Consider the following 6,045-nt stretch of genomic DNA (forward strand, 5'->3'; position numbering starts at 1 on the left):
TGAAGCAGCAAAGCCATTAGATTGTCATCCAAAAAACTCTCCCTGGTGAATATGATGACCTATTCTTGAAGGATTTTTCTCACCAGAACAAATGATTTGCTTCCTCAAATGCAACCTGTATTTCTATATTTCTCACTTTACTTGTGTTCTTCTTTTCCAAAGAATGTCTTGCTCTCACTCTACCATCTCTATCCACCGAAATCTCACTGGTAGTTTAAGATCCATAGTCAATGGTATACCTTCCCTATGATATTCTTTTTATGTCATATTCTGGAGTGGATGTCATCTCCTTCTCACTACTTTATACTTCTTCCTCTTTTAAAAAAAAAAAATCACGGGGCTGGGAAGGTGGCTCAGTGGTAGAGCGCTTGCCTTGCATGCCTGAGGCCCTGGGTTCGATTCCTCAGCACCACGTAAGCAAAAAGAAAAAAGCTGGAAGTGGCGCTGTGGCTCAAAGGGTAGAGTGCTAGCCTTGAGCTGAAGAGCTGAGGGACAGCACCCAGGCCCAGAGTTCAGGCCCCACAACCTGACCCCCCAAAAAAAAAATCAGTTGTGGGATTTGAACTCTAGGCCTAGGATAATGCCCAGAACCACAGCACCACTTCTGGTTTTCTGGTGGTTCATTGGAGATAAAAGTCTCATGGGGAAAAACAATGAGAGGTAACAATGCTCAATAGGAAATGTACTCATGTAACTGTAACCCTTCTGTACAGTGTTGTTACAATAAAAAAAAAATTTTTAAAGAGTCTCACAGACTTTCCTGCTCGGGCTGGCTTTGAACGGTGATCCTCAGATCTCAGCCTCCTGAGTAGCTATGATTACAGATGTGAGCCACCAGCACCTGGCTTACTTTATACTTCTTGTGGCACAAATGCTACTCTTGCTTCCTTATAGTTATTTTACCTGTTGATAATATTCTTCTTGTCATGGTAGAGTGGAAGCTCTCCAGAGAGCTCTTAGCATCAGGCATGAGACCTTACCCAGACCAGATGTTTCACTTTTTTTTTTCCTGAAATGAATTTGGTCAATCAGATCATTCTTCTTGAAGACTTTGTGCAGTGAACTGTACATGTAGCCTCTAAGGCAGCAAACATAGCTTTGGATCTATCCTTCCCAACCTCATCTTTTCTAGCTCTATTCTCTGGGAGACACAAGGACCAACCAGTCTATTTTCAGATTATTTGAAATGGGTCATGAGTTTTCAATGCTAAAGACAAGAAATGCTGGCTTCATTTCTACATTTCCTTTAAGCAATAATGTTGCCCTGCGGAAGAAGCCAGGATATTTCACTGGGCCGATTGATTCGGTGAGATGATAATCTGTCCTGCTCTGTCTGGTCTTGCCCTGCCTGGAGAATGGCTTTCCAAACCTATCAACCCAAAGCAGATAGCCTGGTCAGAATGCTGGGATGACAATAGGTAACATTTGAGCAAATGAAGGAAAAGAAGAGCACTGAAGGTTCTATCTTAAAAGAGAGGTAGCTAAACTAGAGATTTTAGGCCTAGAAGAAGAAGGAGAGTCAAACCAAACTAAAGAAGCCTTTTGGAAAAAAAAAAAAAAACAAAAATGAATCTACTCCAGATTAAAAAAATAAGCTTATTAAAAAATAAGACATTTTTGATTTCTTCCAGGTTTACAGAAAATTGCAACGATTGCACAGTGTTACCCTAGTTACCCCTATTATAATCTTTCGTACCTATGCACACTTGTCACAAATAATGATGAGACACTGGCAAAAGTCTACACTTTTCATCTTTCTACAGCATTTACCTGATATTCTTTCGTTGTTGTCATGGTTGTTTAGAATCTCTTCTAAGAGGCTACATTAAGTTAGGCTGCTATCAGCTGCCGTGGTCTTTCAGACTTTTCTTGTTTGAATGACCTTAATGTTCTTGTGGAGTACTGGTCACCTGTTTTGTAGAGGGTCCTTCACATGGGGTTTGTGGGATGTTTTTCTCATAGTTAGACTGGGAATGGTGGGTTTTCTGGAAGAAAGCCATAATGGTTAAAACGTTATTCTCCTTAAGCTGTATCAAGAGCACATACCATCCACGTGAATTGTCAGTGTCTAGATCAACTTTAATCATCTGATTGAGGTAATGTTTGCAGATTCTTCACTGGAAAATTAAACCTTCTTTTTTTTTTTTTCCTTTTCCACACTCTGCTCTTTGATAGGAAGTCACTACACAGGATCCATTCTTAAGGAGTGCTGCTCTTCTGACCTGATTTCTTAATATCCATTGTCTATTTTATTCTTCTCATAGCCCCGTTGTCAATCTGGCAGCATGCCCTGTTCTCCTCCTTTTAGCCTCCTGGTAGAGTAGAATCTCCTCTGTGACAGAGAAGTTCCTATTACAAAAAAATAAAAGCTTTTTTCCCCTCTTCCTCTATTTGACAAAAATATGATGTATTAGTTAACTACCATTATGCATTGAACTCCCCTCAGACTCTGATTTCAAACAGCATTTCTTTATTTGCTCACATGTCTGAAGGTTAGCTACCAGTCAGCTGATCTTGTCTGAGTTTAGCAGAACAACTCTGTTCTTTAGCATTCTTAGCATTGTATCAACTGGCATCATTGTGACATTTACAACATGTATATAATGTGCTTGCTCTTTTTTCCTCCTGGGAACCAAAATAAATGGAGAAACTATGAAAAATGGAAGAGTCTTAAGCCTGGCACCAGTGGCTCAAGCCTGTAATCCTAGCTACTTGGGAGCCAGCCCAGACAGGAAAGTCTGTGAGACTCTCATCACCAATTAACCACCAGGAAACCAGAAGTGGTTCTGTGGTTCAAAGTGATAGAGTGCTTAGCTTTGCGTGAAAAAGCTCAGGGACAGTACCCACGCCCTGAGTTCAAGCTCGATGTCCAACAACAACAACAACAACAAAGGAAGATTGTTTTTGGTTTTTGGTTTTTGGTTTTTTTACAATGGGAGTGCAAGGAGGTCAGAGCCCCCACAGCACAAATATTCTTTAAGCCCCTGTTTGCATCATATCTACTATCTTGCCAAGGTAAGTCGCATGGTCAAGTCCAAAGTCAAGGCAAAAGGAAATAACTAAACGCTTTTGTGGGGCAAACTGCAAAGCTACATGGCAAAGAACATAGCTAAGGCAAGCACTAAGAACTGAAGGCGGTGATTAGAATCCTAAACTATCATTGTGGTCTGTAGCTTCAGTCCAGTCCAGAGCCATTCCTTTAATGCACTCCGGACATGGGCAGCAGGCAGGAAAGCAGTAAGAGTTCTCTTGTTGAGAATCATCAGGGCTGTAAGCTTGGTAAAAACGAGCAGAAGGACACAATCATGAAATCCTCAAATTCGTCTTCACATAGAAGAGCTTTAGTGGTACTTGATCTTTTGCTCCTATGTCCTCTATTTTTTCTTTTTCTCTTCCATCTGGGTTTCAGATGTTTCTTAAAAAAGAAAGGGCAAGAGGAGGAGAGGTTCTATTATTTTCTCAAGCGTCTCTCCAATGAATGAGCTAAAGCTAATTTCCTCCAGTGGACTAAAGCTAACTTCACACTGTGCAGCACCACCTATGACGACAAGATACGAACACAATATTCTGATGTGCGACTAAGATACTCTGTAACCCAAGCCAATGATCAGAAAGTACCTCTTCAAGGAGACCCATCCATTCCATGCTGTCACAGCTGAGTTCAGGGACCGGCCTTGTGTGTGTCACCCTGCTGTGCCAGTTACCAGCAGTCCACATGAAGTTGCTACTCTTTTTTTTCCCAATATAACTTTATTATTGTTAACAAGGTGTTGTACAGAAGGGTCACCATTTGAAGTTGCTCCTTTTAGGAATACAAATGTCCTCTTCCTACTGGTGACAGCCTCCAGTGTCACCACTCAGGATCTGTGAGTATACTGTTCTTCCCTTAGCTCTTCATTCTGTAACACAACTCAGCCATCCTCCCATTTTTCATAGCATGACCACGTCCAAGCTGTAGTATTTAAAGGTATTCAAGTAGAAGGAAATAAACGTTCCCCACCACCACCAAAGAATTAAAAGTTGCTGAGTACTTCTCAGGATTAAGCACTGTGATTCTTTATTAAATTCTTGCCAGAAAATGAGGGTTTTCTTATCTCGATTTGTGGATCAACAAACCAAGAATCAATAAGAGGATTAAAATCAAGGCCTGGGGCTGGGAAGGTGGCTCAGTGGTAGAGCGCTTGCCTTGCATGCATGAGGCTCTGGGTTCGATTCCTCAGCACCACATAAGCAAAAAGAAAAAAGCCGGAAGTGGTGCTGTGGCTCAAGTGGTAGAGCGCTAGCCTTGAGCTGAAGAGCTGAGGGACAGCGCCCAGGCCCAGAGTTCAGGCCCCACAACTGGACCCCAAAAAAATAAATAGATAAAAAATAAAATAAAATCAAGGCCTGTGTTACCAGCATGGCCTCGTATTTTTTTCTATCGTGGAATGGTGCATAACTAAAAACCCAAATTGTCAATGTTACATTTTAGAAAAAAATATTCAACCCATGTGTTGGGGCAATTTTTTCATATTTAGGGAACTTTCTCCACTTATTGTTTAATTCCATTTTCAAAGCTATACTTATGTGTTTATGCCACAGTTTTCAGATATTATTAATTTGGGGGAAAAAACCCTATTTATGTATAGTCTTTAAGTTGCGTATGTGTACTTATATAGTAATTACTAAGTCCATAAAACTCTTGTAATACTGACAAAACTAATACTTTACTGGGATCATTTACATAGAGGCCATTACAAGTGTACTAGCACTTGATACTATATAGGACTGTGTCCTTGTTACTCTGATTTCCTACCTAGAAATGAGACTGATTTTTGAAGTTTGATTTAGGGAAATGCTGAATTTTCCCTTTTAGGTCAGAATGCTAACGAGCCCATTTGGACTCCAAAGCATTTGTTATTTCTAACATAAAAGAGTGATGCATATGTACTAATTGACTTAGCTAATTAAAGACTTCTCTAGCTTCATTCCAGCCATTGCTGCAGCTGCTCCAATACTCAATCACCAGCCCGTTTCCAGAATGGTGCTCCGTGTATACATTGCCTCCTCCTCTAGTTCTATGGCAATTAAGAAGAAACAGCAAGATATTCTTGGCTTCTTAGAAACTAACAAAATTGGATTTGAAGAGAAAGATATTGCAGCCTGTGAAGAGAAGTGGATGAGAGAAAATGTACCTGAAAACAGTCAACCAGCCACAGGGTGCCCTGTGCTGCCTCAGATTTTCAATGAAAGCCAGTACCGTGGGGACTATGCTACCTTTGAAGCCTGAGAAAATAATTCAGTGTGTGTCTTTTTAGGACTGACAGCTCCACCTGGTTCAAAGGAGGCAGAAGCCCAGGTGAAGCTGCGGGCATGACTCTTCAGCATTCTGCCACCAGCATCTTGAAAATTGAATCTCATTTGCTTTTTATAAAATAGCAAAAGTATCGTGGCTTCAAAAGAAACAGGCTGAATGTTGTTAGTTGGTTTCTCACATTGCAAACAATACAAATGAATACATACTTAAAATGCGAATGCTCTGGTGAGATGATTGGGTGATGAACATAACATCTTAAGTAGATACAGAATAGAATGGAATAGAATAGAATGGACATAGTATTATTATCTGCCAAGGCATTTTATGTATTTCAATGATTTTACAAAGAAAATACCTTTTTTCATATTCTTGTTGCAGCTCAAATATATCTACAGATGGAGATTGATGAATTTAAGGGAGAAAGGCTCTGCTTTTCAAATTATCTCATTAACTTTAGGTATAACTTTTGATAATAATGTGAATAAAATGTACTTGCAAATAAAAAAAAAAACAATAAAGACTTGTTCAAAGATAGTTCCTTAGAGGAATCAGAGCCTTGCAATTGTTACCTATGATCCACGTGATTTAGACACAAGTAATGATGTCTTGTGCAACTAGCTACTTGAGAGGTTAAGACTAGCTACTTGGGAGGTAAATACACTCACATTTCTTCTACATTTCCAGTTAAGTCACTGACATAAATTTACTTTTATAAACAAGAACTAGAGAATGTCCTTTCAACGTGTTGT

The 6,045-nt window shown here is 39.9% G+C and overlaps 1 pseudogene; it reads left to right on the top strand.

The window, feature by feature from the left end:
• The first annotated feature begins 5,020 nt into the window (after positions 1-5,020).
• Positions 5,021-5,356, top strand: LOC122116924 (annotated as a pseudogene).
• Positions 5,357-6,045: the final 689 nt, after the last annotated feature.

The sequence above is a fragment of the Dipodomys spectabilis genome, unplaced genomic scaffold (genome assembly GCF_019054845.1).
Source record: "Dipodomys spectabilis isolate Male_0828 unplaced genomic scaffold, ASM1905484v1 ptg000138l, whole genome shotgun sequence".
NCBI classification, from domain to species: Eukaryota; Metazoa; Chordata; class Mammalia; order Rodentia; family Heteromyidae; genus Dipodomys; species Dipodomys spectabilis.